The 15,246-nt window shown below is 36.3% G+C and overlaps 1 protein-coding gene across 3 annotated transcripts in view; it reads left to right on the top strand.

Moving 5' to 3' along the window:
• Positions 1-15,246, top strand: part of rab11fip4a (RAB11 family interacting protein 4 (class II) a) — a 65,250-nt gene that overhangs the window by 21,505 nt on the left and 28,499 nt on the right. Inside the window, exon 1 of one of the 3 annotated variants that reach the window (XM_067418539.1) lies at positions 7,240-7,259. The exons of 1 other annotated variant lie outside the window; for it this stretch is intronic. The gene's annotated coding sequence lies outside the window, so the exon portion shown is untranslated. Of the gene's footprint in view, positions 1-7,239; positions 7,260-12,250; positions 12,560-15,246 lie in introns of those variants that run through there. One more of the 3 variants, XM_067418531.1, reaches the window with a different exon arrangement.

The raw sequence follows: 15,246 nt of genomic DNA, 5'->3' as shown, positions 1-15,246 counted from the left end.
ATGGTACATGCGCTTTTACAAGTTGATTATACAGCTATGTGTGTTGGTAGTGACTGTATACACTCTTAGAAGAAAAGGTTCTATATAGAACCTTAAAAGGTTCTATCGGCGCTAAAGGAACCTAAAAGGTTCACTGCAAAAAATGCTTTTCTTACTTAGTATTTTTGTCTTGTTTCTAGTCCAAACATCTAAACATTCTTAAAACAAGAAATATTTACTAGACAAGCAAAAGTAATTGTCTTATTTTGGGAAAAAATAACTCAAAATTTAGAGAGTTTTTTCTTTGATAAGAAATGCATTTTTTTTTACAGTGTTCTATACAACCCTTTTTAAGTGCCAAAAGGGTTCTTTCATGTCATTATAGAACCCTTTTAGCATAAAAGGTTATTTGGAGTATACTCAACTATACTTATAACATTTTAAGGGTTCCAAATACGTAGCGCTGATAGAACCTTTTCTTCTAAGAGTATACACAACCATCCTATAATGATAAAAATCCATCAAGGTTTTTTTTTAATCTCCTTATATGTTTTCACCTGTCTAAAATCAAGCCGTTCGATGTGTGCCGGCACACGATCGGACACCCATCCCACGACTGTTGATTGACAGCAGCGTTTCAGCTCAGACCCGCCCTGAGCGAGCTTAAGCTGGAGGATACGCTGGAGCACAATGGCGTCTAAGCGATTGTTGTGTTCTGTTCTTGGGTGTAATAATGAACACAGCAGCCATTTTGATGTTGATATATTTGATATATATCTGATATACAGTATCTAATTGATACGGTTGAACTTGCACAGATGTGTCCTGAGAGACTCGCGTTGTCAAACTTTCTCCTGTTGTCTAAGCAACGATACACACTCAAAGCCGGCACAGAACAGAGGGGCGGGGTGAGCAAAGCTCATTAGCATAAAAGGCACATGCACAGAAACGGCTTGTTGAAAACAGAGTGGTTTTTCACCAGGTTTGAGTGATTTCTTAGAATACTAAATAGAATTTTTAAATAAAGTATATTGCAAAGTTTTAATTTAGACACTAAATGTGTTGAATCTAAATGTGTTGAATCAACTGCATGCTGCTGAATCTGCATATTAGTGCTCTTTTCTGTCGTTGTTAATTACCTCTTTAGTAAACCTATACATAACCAGCAAAAGCAGCACAGCTTGAATCTCTTCCATACTCGTTATACATTTTTTTTCATTGACTTGGAGGAGCAGTTGCGCGCAGTCCTACATCACCGGACTAATTTGCCTAATCTTCACGGAACTTTATTTAGCTGTGTAAACGCAGACAGTTGCTGGTCTGGAGGGGAGAAAAGTTCCTGTAAAAATGTTCCTGGTACAAATTGTTCTGGGTAATTTTGGTGGAAACGGGGCTTAAATAATCATATTAACTTGTACAAAAATGACATTATATGAACCCTTTAACAGAAGTAGAAAACCTGATTCTGTAGCCCTGACATGACACAGGCCTACATAGAGCTAAACCGGATCCAACTTCCAAGCAATATAGGATAATAAATTGATTAAGGCTTTGAATTTAATTTGGATATATACAGCTATATATTGAAGCAGCAGTGGATTTCAGAATTTACCTTTCAACATGAATTAATGAAGCAATACACTTATGAGTAAAAAAAGTGAGTTTTTTATGTGATAGTATTGCATTGTTACAGATCGTTTGATATCTATTGATTATGTGTACGTGTCTAACTGAACATACCTTAGCACGTTGTCACAGTGCTGGAGGATCCTTTATTTGAGGTGTTGTGCACTGATCAGACTCGGACATGTATGGGCCAGGGCTTGCAAAGCCCAAAGTCCCGGGGCTATGTGTTTTCCAAACGGGCAAACAAGTGTGTTGTTCACTCTCTCTTGATGTGATATTTAATTGAAAAATACAATTGCGTAAGTTTTGATCATGGTTTGATTTGTCTGACTCTGCAGTGAGGCTTGTTTGTGCATGCATGTGTGCATTAGTGATTCACGATTTGCGGTTATATCCATCGATTGGGCAGGCCAAGTAATAAAAAAAACCATTCCAATTAATTGTGGGTGGGTGAAAGGTAAAAAATCGTGTGTGTTTGCTATGCAGTTATCCACGTCTGTTGCCATGGTTTCTACTAGAGGTTGACCGATTAGTCGGTTTTGACTATTAATCGGCACCGATAGCTGATTGGTGGAACAATCGGTTATCGGCAAAAATCCACATCGATAGTTTTTCTGTGATGCTCCCATTGCTGGAACGGCTGAGAAGGATCTGCTGGCATTATATAGCATGAGAGCGGCCTCTAGAGGCGAACAAAAAACTCACTGATGTCTTGTGTTTACAGCTGCTCACTGCATAGAAAGCACGCTGCTCAGAAAGCGCTGACACATCAGATGCGCGTTTAAAACACAACAGCGAAACGGTATAAATACTGAACACTGCAGTAATTGTTGCAAAATCATTATAAAGTAATTCATTTCTTGACTAGATGCTGCATTAACAGGTAAAGAACAGCAGTGTGTGTTTGTCAACGAGGCTGAAAGGAAACACATTTTTTTGCAGTACCTCAAGCAGTTAAAACAATGTGATAAAAACACATGTAAGTCTAACCCAAATTTTGCATATATAAAATTAGTGATGTGAGAAAGCAAACTGTATCATCATGCTCCCGACAGAAACATGAACAAAGCAGAAACACGTTTGTTTTTTATTAGATAATCTCCTTCTAGAAAAGCAGATTTTTAGATTTGTATAAAATGGTAACACTACAATAAGATTCCATTTCTAGCCTTTATTAAGCTTTATACATGCTATGGAAATATTGTTCATTGTTAGTATGCTAATCTCAACAATAAACTGAGTTAGAATTTTGATTTTATCTGGTAACCTTGGTTAATGCACTATGAATTAACATGAATGATCAAGGTACAATATTTCTCATATTAAATGCTGTAAAAATGTATGCATGATGAATATAGTTCATGTAAACTAACACATTCTTGTTGCATAGGGACTTGCAAAGTGTTACCTATGATATACATGCATGTTTATAGGTTATAGGTAAAGAAACAAATTTGACCAGTAATATTTAAATATTTAATATTTATAAATATTTTAACATTTTAAATTATTTTCTGAAGAATTTGTTCTATTATAACTTCTTATAATAATATTCATATTTATATGTTTTTAATTTAGCATATTTTCATGAATCAGTACTGTTTTTTATTTCTTAAAAAAAAAGTTCAGCACTGTTTTACTTTTTTTATTATCCAGTATCAATTTTAAAAACTATTTGTCGATGAATCGGTTATCGGCAAGTGCGGTCCAACCTAGTTATCAGTTTCTGTAAAATCCACTATCAGTCCGAAACCGAAAGTAAAGCGGATATGATGCCATTGACAGGCGACTCCCTCACACGTCTTGATTCCTTTGTTAACATCACAATTTTCTCACGATTTACAAATAGTTGGAAACATTTGGGATATTTTAAATGCTCAATTGAATATCTTACAAATTGCACCTTTAAAGGGATAGTTCACTCAACAACCCTTATTTCGTTCTAAATTAGTTTCTTCTGTGGAACACAAAAGAAGATATGTTTAAAAAATGTTTTCAAAAACTATGTTTTGAAGTGTTGAAGTGTTACAATACAAAAATAGATGATTCTGTCATTACTCCCTGTGCAGAGAAAGAGACTGCATGTCATGTGTGTGCCAAATAAAAGGTCATCAAAAAGTTATTGGTAAAACTGCCACTACATTTGAGACTGTCATTTGGTCTATGGTCAGATTATTAAGGCAACCCATTTGTGCAGTACTACTACCCACTGAGTCCAATCACTGCCATCAAGCTCTCAGCATTCTCTACATTCTCTTTATCCGTCTGGGTTGATGTGAGGAGCCCAAGTTCTGCATGAACTGCCACGACTGAATGAATAAAAACATGGCATTACACATTCAGTACAAGCTTTCTCACCAAGTAGCCAACTGTCACGCACAGCGTGAGCTCAAGGTTGCCTGACATTACCTTTATAGATAAAATGTCACCATGTTGGTTGGAGCCATGTGCACATAAAAAATTAGGCAGTTTTTAATATGACCTCTTTGGACTATAGCTTTTAATTTATATATTTTCTATATAATTTAATTCTAAAAAAGTTAGAATATTTATTTTTAAAATATTTTATATAGATTTATTTTTATTTAAGTTTTAGTTGTAAAAGTAATAGTAGTAATTACACTTATTTATTTCAGCAATTTGCGATGGCAAAGATTTTGATGTACCTTTTCCATCTAATATTTAGATTTCATTGTATATCAGCTTTGTTTGCTGATATTTAAATCATTTTATTTTTATTTTTAGTTAACATTTTATATTAAAACATTACTATTTTAAAACAACAGTATAGTTAAACATTGAAATGCATTAAGATTACCATTAATAAACAGACCTAACATTATGGAAAAAAATATTAACATCCCTGTTGGAAAAACCCACTTAACCCAGGCTAAGCTGGTCTAAACTAGTCTTAGCTGGTTTAAGATTGTCTTCCAGTCCCGTCAAGTTGTTTAGCAGAGTGACAAAGTGCTCAAAACCTCTTTAAAACCCAGTTTGACTAGGCTGGAGATCATACTAAGAGCAAATCAGCTTATGTTTATTGATGTATTTATTTTTCAACAAACATGACAAGAAAACAAATTGTGGTCTACACAAACTGTTTATTTCAACAATTAAAAAAACTTACATTTAACGCAATCCAGGTTGTATTTTCTCACTTTAGTTTCACTTAAGTGTAGTTTCATAGCATAATTATATGGTTAGTTGTATTTTCTCTTTTTTTGCTGTCCATGAGCCTTATAAGACCTGTGACCTTTACATACCTTGCAATCCACCGATTGAGACCCCTGGTTTTGGATTGTAGAGGAATGCAGTCATTTGTATGCACACTGTGCCCAAACTGCCAAGCCTGTGTTCAATGTGTTCCCCTCCTGCTCTTCTGTCTGCTTCTAGTCTTGCTCTCTTGCTTTGTCTTCTGTTCATTTTCTAATCCACTCTGTGGTACAGTAGCAGCTGCTTGAACGTTTGAAGTTTCGGTTGAGCATCTTAATCTTTAGGACTGTTGACATTTGTATGGATTTTTTCTTCAACTGATGCTTAATTTACTGTTGCCCAGTATATGTATGGTGTCGGATTCCTTCTACATTTTGGCTCCTTGGGTCTGTTTGTGACGTCCCTCCTCTCTTATTCTCTTCTTTCTCACTTTTCTTGTCATCTTTCCTCACATTCCAGCAGTCCTTTAATCTACCAGCTGTCAATCACAATAAGGATGGGAAAGAGAAAAGAGAAAGTTATAGAAGAGATAAAAGATGTGCTCATATGCACACAGAGGCTTCACTATTTAATGCCTGAAGCAATAAATCACACATTACAGAACAGTTTCAGCCTATATCAATCTTAGGTCTTACTACTCACTTAAATACTCCTTTTTTATTTCCTCTCTTCATTATTATAACTGTTGCTTGCAAACAACTATTGTTATTATATTGAATAAACCCTTGTATTAAAACTATGTATATTAAGCAACATATAGCTACCAATTAGAGCCATAGCAACCACCCACTACATCATATTAACTAGATAACTGATGTCCAAAACACCTAGAACACATTAGCAACCACAAAGTAACACTGGAAAACACCCAGAACAAAGCATTGGTTAAAAAAAAAAAAAACACTCTAAACACCATTACAACTGTATATTATCAACTATCCTTATTGGTTATTGTTATTTTATCTATATATCATTTTTAATTCTCGTTATAACTGTATATTTCTATTTCCTATGCATCTGTTATTATTATTTTGGTTAGGGCTGTCTGACTGGAAGAGATTGGAAAAAGAGAGCAATGTGCTTCGCTTCATTTTGCTTGTGGTAGCAGACAGTGCAAAGAAGCGGACTCAAGAAAGGGGCAGCCCTGCGGGGCATAACGTCCCCTACAGGAGCCTGTCTTGGGCCAACTTTTAAGGTCCAGGAGACATTGCGAACCTGCTCCATCTCTTCCATCTCAGATAGGGGTACCTGGTTTTAGAATCAGGGAGATAGGGATCTATTTATCACCATTTTATTTATATTTTTTAAATTCTCTATTTTAATTATCCTTGTTTCCATTTTTAATTTTTACACATGGTATTCCTTTTGCATATGTTATCACCATTTTAATTAATTTCTATGTAAAGCACTTTGAATTGCCATTGTGTGTGAAATGTGCTATATACTTTGACTTGCCTAGTAATGCACTAACAACCAAACAGGACACCCTAGCAACCAGCTAACAAGTGACTAATATATTCTGAACACCTTAGCAACTGAATAGTAACACCATGGCAACCACCCAGAAATATAGCAACCAGATAGCATTTGGCAAAATACACTCTGAACACCATAGCAACTGCATAGTAACACCCTGGCAACCACCCAGAAATTAAGCAAACAGACAGCATTTGTCAAAAAACACTGAACACCTTATAGCAATTGCATAATACCGCATTGGCAACTACCCAGGAATATAACAACCAGATATAATTTGTCAAAAGACACTCTGCACACCTTAGCAACTGTATAGTAATTCCTTGGCAACCACCCAGAAACATAACAACCAGATATAATTTGTCAAAAGACACTCTGAACACCATAGCAACTGCATAGTAACGCATTGGCAACCACCCAGAATTATAGCAACCATATAGCATTTGTCAAAAGACACCCTGAACACCTTAGCAACTGCAACCACTCACAACATCATGGAAACAACATTCTTTTTCCATGTTAAAACAGTTCAAATTGTTAGAAAATGATACAGTTGCAACTGTTTCCTTTTAAACCTGACAACAGGAAGCAGGTGGAGATCAACCACACCTGACTGAAATAACAACTGTCTCTCTTTACACAGTAACCTGCAGTCAGGTTAAAACCGCACAAACATACTGGAAATAGAATTGCTTTGTCTGTGTAAACAGCATAAGCAACCGAGCAGTAGTTTGTGATAGAGCTGTATGAACATATTTTCATATACAGCAATGCAACACTCTCCTGATCTAAAAGCATCCACTCTCGTGTATCCACCCGCCCTTTCTCTCGTTCTTCCATATTCTTAACTACAGCTCAGTCTGTTTGTCAATCCCTGCAGCATCACAGAGATCGTGTACTGTATTTTGAGATGGTTTGAAGAGGTTTTGCACCACTCGCTGAGGACTGAGCTGAGGACGTGAGAGGTAGGAGGGTCTGCATCGAGCTGCTGAACCAAAACTAACTGCCGTTGCTGCTGCACTGACCTCATGGGAATCATGGGAAAGTGGGGCATCACTGATACACAGTAGAGAGTTGGAGCGGAGGAGGATTGATACTTTCTCTCTCACTCTCTCTCTCACTCTCACTCTCACTCTCACTCTCACACTCACACTCACACTCACACTCACACTCACACTCACACTCACACTCACACACACACTCTCACACACACACACACACACACACACACACACACACACACACACACACACACACACACACACACACACACACACACACACACACACACACACACACACACACACACACACACAAATTCCATTAATCAGCCAGAAGACCACGATAGTTATGGTATTGTAACTTATTTGTCAGACTACTTGCTAATGTTATATAATATCACGCTGTGCTTAAAGTTCACCCAGAAATGAAAGATCTGTAATGTTGTTCCAAACCTGTGTATCTTTATTTCTTCTGTGGAACATAAATGTAGATATTTTGACAAATGTATGTCTTTTTGACTGGAGGTCAATAGGCACCAAAACTGTTTGTTTACAAACATTTTTTTAAAATATACATTTTTGAATTTGTATTTTTTGGGTGAACTATCACTTAAACCCAGTTAACATTAATCACTTGAAAAGTGTGAAACGTGGATTAAGATTACATCTCTCCAGCAGTACATAATTTTTTTTCCTCAAAACTACTGGTTAACTATTTCAATACAAAAAGAAATTTGTCTCCAGCGTCATTTCTTTGTTTGGTCAGTTTATACGTTATAATCATAGACTGTAAAAAAATATCGACTTTGTGTCCGTGACGTCACCCATAGGATTCTGATGAGCAGTTCTGAAGCGTATTGTAGGGTTGCGTCACTTCCAGATTCCTGACAATGGACAAAGAGGCGGGACGTGGGCGGGGCTGAAAAAACATTCACCCCCCTCACAATTTTCATGAAAGCCAAAATTAGCCGTATAGACCGAAACCACAGTTTGTACCAGGCTGTAAACATGTTTTTCGGCTGTAAAGTTGGGCCTTTTAACATGGAACATTCAGATGATAAATATCAAATATTAAGTTGGGTGTCCTCCTTAGAGATAATTATCATATTTATAATGAAATCATCATATTTAAAAATATGATATTAATCATATATAACAAAAAATAATTTATTGTTAATACTGTAAATCTATATTCAATTATTATGGTATCTCCAATGCTTTCAGACTGTACTTTACTTTTTTTTACTTTTTAAAATAATTTTGTTTATGTATTTTTAAAGGTGTCATGAACTTTTAATTATGTCTGAGTTTAACTAATGATGTTCGTATGGTTTTTACATTTAAAAACATCATAACTAATAAGTAATAGGCTATTTTCTACACTGGTTTTGAGGCTCTTTCCAAAACGCTGGGTTTTAGTGGGCGTGCCGCACTGGAGACTTGGAAGTAAACGCCCACGGCTAGAATTGGGGAAGATTTGCATATTTAATGAGCTTAAGCTCCCCTGTCAGTTCAGTTCACATAATGGAGAGGAGAGAGTGAGGGAGAAGCGGCAACCGGAAGGATTTTCTCAAACACAGGGCTCGTAAACGTCTTTATCAAACAAACACAATGATTTATTTATTTTTCATCCACCCACGATTGATTGGACTATTATTTTTATATTACACATAGCCCGCAAGATCGGACGATATAAGCATGAACCGCGTGCGTACACACATACATGTTCTGCGTGTGTTGCCCTTCAGATGTCAATTAGAGAGAGAACAGCAAAACAAGAACAGAATATAATGAGATTCATTGGCCTGCCGGGTTTTGCGAGCCCTGGCCCATACATGTCCAGTGTGCTAAACTTATGATCTGTTAGACACGTACACATAAGCAAAACGATCTATAACAATGCAATACTATCACATATAAAACACGTTTTACTCACATCAGTGTGTTGCACTATTCCTGTCAGATCCAAATCCAGCATCAAACGATTCTGCAGTGAACTGAAGTGAATATGTCTATGTGAGCTGGAACTTCATCAAAAATAAAGTTCAACCCATTCCTCGCTCTAGAACTCATCGCTGTTCGGTTGCGGAGCCACACGCAAAGTTACGAAATTTGACGTGCACAGCCACAACGCCAAGCGAAATGGGGTCTCGCGCACTTCGTGTCGACGTATAATAAATGAAAAGCATGTCATCAAGAGACTAGCTTTCCTCAGAGATGGTCAAGTTCAGTTTGTGCATGATTAGGCTGATATAATTTTTTTTTTAATACTGTATCCTAAATTGTGAATAATTAATTTATCATATGCTGAAGTACATTTCTGGATTAAAATAAAAAAATAAAAAAACAACAACAAGAACCGTACAGAACAGAAAACCTTGGCCCTAAAACCGTGATACGAACCGAACTGTGGGTTTTGTGAACCGTGCCGCCCCTAATATGAACCTAAAACACAATCATCCGTTGCAGTTTTCATCCATTTTATTTATTGTTTTTGGTACTTATTTAAATGCATTTTTTAGTCCAATCTTTTATTGTTTTTGGTTGTTTTGTTCATTTATTGAGGTTATTTAAAATGTTTTCCATTTTTAGTGTTAAATAGTCTTTAGAAATTAAAGTTTATTGATCTTTGAAAAGGTGTACCTGCATTTTTATGCCATTATCATTATTTTAAATTAAAATGGTCTAAGAACGACAATATTATCGTTTATCGCAACAATTTCTTGGCCAATTTATCGTCCAGCAAAATTTGTTTTCGTGACAGGCCTACATTTATATATCAAAAGCTCAAGGAAAAGTTGATTTCTCAATTCATCACCCCTTTAAAATATATTTTTATATTAACATATTTTCATGACAGTATATTTATTTATCAAGTATATTTAATTATCAAAATAAACAGAAAATACAAACTTGACAAGTAAAAAAACACAGACTAATTGTTTTGAACTATTAACTTAGATATTGTTAAAAACATATTAATAAAAAAACATAAAACATTATTGTTAAAAACATAAAATAATTTTATCTAAAGTATTTGTGTCAATAATGTGCTCCTTACCATGTCTTACAAACCACATTTATGATTTATTTTCATATACAATCTGTTGCTTCGACAATGTCCATTTTTCTGCAATTATAGACTTTGGGGGCACATTTTTTTCTTAAAGCGTGCCTTTAGCCCTGTTGTGCCTTTGTGTATAATGACATTTTGAAATCTGTAAAAGGAATTTTGGAGGGAAAATACCGAAATGGTCTCTACCTCCAAAAACGTATTGCAGTGCATAAAATGTAAACTAATACAGTTTCTTGTTTTACATTTCTTGCATTACATAATCAGCTCATATGCATGGCACTTCTAATGGAATAAACTTGCTCTCTAATTCACCTGGTACATCATTGCACTTGCAATGTGGAGCTCTCAGGTATGAGTCTCATGAAACACAAGTAACAATAAAAAAGCTCAAAGACTTGTAGAAGCAAGCTAAAATGGCATGGTTGCGTCAGTAAATGCATTTTAGTTAAAGGTTTAGTGTTGTTATGTAACGTGGTACTTAGAAATGCTCACAACAACAAATAATTCTGGAAGGCAGACTTTAATCAACAAACATGTATAAACCAGGAAAAACTCAAGAGAAAACCACATTATTTACACAATATGAGAATCGACAGAAGCTGAATCCAAAATCGCCCCCTAAACCCTCAATTACTACTTTAGTCCACTAATACTGTTCACTTGAAGGAGTGAATGAAAACAAATGAGCGAATTCAGACATCGGCTGCACACTTGTTATTGCGATGAAATGTGGGATAGAATGAGTGCACTCAATAATGTCCACCAGGGTTGCCAGGTTTTAACAACAAAAAATGGGATGGTATATTTATTATTTCATATATATATATTTCAAAACTAATATATATATATATATATATATATATATATATATATATATATATATATATATATATATATATATATATATATATATATATATATTTTTTTTTTTTTTTTTTTTTTCAAAACTAATATATATATCTATATATATCTATATATATATATATATATATATATATATATATATATATATATATCTATATATATATATATATATATATATATATATATATATATATATATATATATATATATATATATATATATATATATATATATATATATATAGGGTAAATATGTTTTTTGGCTGAGTTCCCTGCTAAGATTTGCTTTTCCGGGTCTAAATGTCACATAATTGGGGTCATTTCAACCCACGAACATGAAAAATAGCCCTTGGCAACAGTGATAAAGTAGCACAATTCCGCGGGAAAACAGCGGACTTGGCAACACTGACGTCCACTATGGTTTCGGACACCACTACAAATGGCTGTCCCCTCAAATAGTGCCCTATTTAAGGGTATGGGGCAATTTCGTGAATAAACTAACGTTTCTTTGTTGTGATGTTTTATAGTGTTTGTTTATATAATTGATATAATACAATGTTGAGACATTTTACCATCTATTTTCAAAAAGAAAGATATATGGCTTATGGTATAATAAGGACATTCAAGAGCGTTTTATTTTTTGATCAAAAGAACACTGACTGATGTTTTTTCCAGGCAACCACATGATCAACCACCCCCTATTGATTCTATAGTGTATCTGTTTCTTATTTATCTATTAGTTTTATTTATCACAGCACTTAAATGAGGAGAAGGTTAATTATATGTGTATTATACAGCACAGCTGAGGTTAGGCTTAAGATAACTGTGTTTGTTGGGAGGGAGCACACTCATGCTCCACTCGATGTCATGGCTGTGGGACGGCTCAGCTGAATAGTTTCCTAGCAACAACCTAGAGAACGAGGCAGAGAGAGGGAGGGATTGAGACAGGCAGGAGTAAGGGAGGTGATTTGCTGGGAGGAGTGGCCAAAAGCCCAACAACTGTTGCCAGATCAGTAGCGTCTCTGTCCATATGTGTTTGTGTATGGCCGCATGATCGGTTGGTGCAGGTCGGAGCGAGTGTGTGTGTGTATGTGTGAGGAGGACTGAGCCAGTTTGGAGCAGCAGTGGCTAGGTGGAGATACCTGAAGCCACACATCCACAGGAGCAGGACTGGACACTGATATTTCACCTGTTGGACTGTGGTGAGGGTGGGGATCCTGGAGGGAGACGGGGACACTAAGTCTTGGACGTCCTCAGCCAACGAGGGCTTAACCGGCACGGGCAGAGAGGATGGAGGAGATGGATCTTTATTACTGAGCGGAGGGGTAAGAGGATGAGATGAGAAAACTAGCATGTGTGAACATTTGCTGCTGCTAAGTCCATTGTTCTTTCTCTCATGATCTTCTCTCATCCTCGTTCCTACGCTGTACAAGTGGGAACCTGCAATTGTTAGCCTTAAAAAAGCTATTTATACTTAATTTAACCTTTAAAAAATTGTTTTGTATGGTTGGTTCAGTGATGTTAAACAATATTTGACTTAGATTTTTTTCAGTGTAGCAACATTATTACATTACATTATCGTCTTCTTTAAAAAATGATGCTGAAGAGAGATCTCTTGTGAGCTCTCTTTCACTCCCAATAGCAGGAAATGTGAGTATATATATATATATATATATTTTTTTTTTTGCATTTTAGTAAATGATGTAAAGGCTCTGAGTGTGGTGGAATTCACAACCATCCTGTGTCTTTCCAAAACGCTACACCTGCCCTTGAATGACAAGCTGAATGAATGACTAGAGAGCCGGGCTGGATTGTGTGGTAATCTGTTGGAGGGGAAAGGGGTCACGCTATTGAAATGCTAATCAGACAGTGTGAGAGACTATGTGTGTGTTTAGACTGCTTGTGTGTGTTTGGACTGTGTGCCGATGCGTTTTGGCGGTGCCTGTGTGTGTTCGTGTCTGCCTTCATCTACTGAACAACCGTTGGTGACCTGATTGTTTTCTGCTTTCTTCTGTCTGTTTAATTTCTTAAATGTCAGACTGGTGAAAATATCTGTTAATATCTGTCAACTCAAATGAGAGTATTAGTGTAGAAAAACTAGCACACTGATTGATTGTTGTTGAAAGTGTACATGCTCATAAACCTAAACAGTTAAATCTGTGTCTTTTGAGAGCAGGGCTAATGGTGTGCACTGGGAGTTGTTGTGGGCTTGGGGGTTGTCGAGGGGGAGGAACTGTGGAGTTTTGAATACTGCTGATAGTTTGAAGGGAGTGTTAAGGGTGTTGGGGTGGTTTGGGAATACTCTCCAACGGCTAATGACCACCTGCTGGTAGCACCGCATGCACATTGCGTTTGTATGAATGTGTGTTTCTTAATGTTCAAGTAATGTTTTTCCACTGGCAAAGGACAATTTAGAAAGGTCAAGGAACAATAGGGTATACATCCATTGAAATTCCTTCCCTGGCGCTTGCCTTTACCCCCTCATGGTTTGTTTAGCAAAGGGGGATCGGTCAAAGTGTTATTGGCTTAAACTTTTACAACTGAGTGCTTGGCCGCTATATGATGACAATTGTTCACTGTACAGCTAAAGTTCAGTGAATACAAAGCCCTGTTCCCTCTCTGTGGATGACATTTGTCTGAAAATATATATTATTTTATTTTAAAATGTGTATTCAGTACATGCCCTGTCAATAATTGTAATTTTCAGTGCTATGAAAACACTTTAGTTTAGTGTCAAATTCTCATTATTAACTAGTTGCATATATCTGGGATTTTGGCTGTTTATTAGTACTTATAAAGCACATATTAATGCCTTATTCTGCATGACCAGATTCCATATTCCTTAATCCTATAACCAATACCTAAACTTAAAGGAACTGTATGTAAGAAATGTATTTAAATTAATCATAAAAAGGCCCTGATATGTCACTAGACATTAAAGGGATACTCCACTGTTTTTTCATATTAAACTATGTTATTCCCTTAACTAAGATGAGTTGACACATACCTCTCTCGTCTCAGTGCGTGCTCTTAATCGCTCTGATGCGCGGTGACGATCTGATAGCATTTAGCTTAGCCCACTAAGCCCAGTTCATTTACTATAGTACCAAACAGAGATCAAATTAGAAGTGACCAAACACATTAGGGAGAGGGAGATGTGAGGGAGGATGTTTCAGCCGGGACTTTTATAGTTATAGTACATTATATACTTTTTAATCCGCTTAGAAATGCCACACGTTTTATTTTGTGTCACCATACTTGATCGTTCAGCTATTTGTGTAACTGTATTTAAATATGGAAAACGTGGATGTGTTTGATCACTTCTAACTTGATCTCTGTTTGGTACCATATTGAATGAACTGGGCGTAGTGGGCTAAGCTAAATGCTATCAGATCGTCACCGCGCGTCAGAGCGATTAAGTGCACGCACTCAGACGAGAGAGGTATGTGTCAAATCATCTTAGTTAAGGGAATAACATAGTTTAATATGAAAAAGCGGTGAAGTATCCCTTTAAGAAATCATGTTAATTTCAAATACTTATATCACTGACAACAGTAGTCTGGCCAAGATATTGTCATTTAAAAGTTGTTGTTGCAGCCCTCAACTGATTTTGATGTTGACATGTTGTGTTTTGGATTGAAGCTCCGCCCTCCACCTATCGACCAATCACAAAGTCAGCAAGTGTCTCGGCATCCGGGTTGCCAGATCTGCTCTAGTTACCAAAGCTGCAGCTACAAACGTTCCTGCTGGATCCTGTAGCCCATCTGGCAGCCTCGAGTCAAAGGGGAGGGGGAGAGGGATACACCGCTCTACAGTCATTTGAAACTGATTGCAGTACCCGTTTTGGCCACAATCTTACATACACTTCCTTTAACAACTACCTTACTAACTATTGATAAGCAGTAATTAGGAGTGAGGTAGAGAGAACAATTTTGGTGTTTTTAGAAGAGTTTTTTTATTCTCACTAAGGCTGCATTTATTTGATCAAAATACAGTAATAAAAACTGTGATA

This window comes from Pseudorasbora parva, chromosome 2, assembly GCF_024679245.1.
Source record: "Pseudorasbora parva isolate DD20220531a chromosome 2, ASM2467924v1, whole genome shotgun sequence".
Classification (NCBI taxonomy): domain Eukaryota; kingdom Metazoa; phylum Chordata; class Actinopteri; order Cypriniformes; family Gobionidae; genus Pseudorasbora; species Pseudorasbora parva.
Note: the sequence above shows the minus strand (reverse complement) of the source record. Positions and strands in the feature narration are given on the sequence as shown.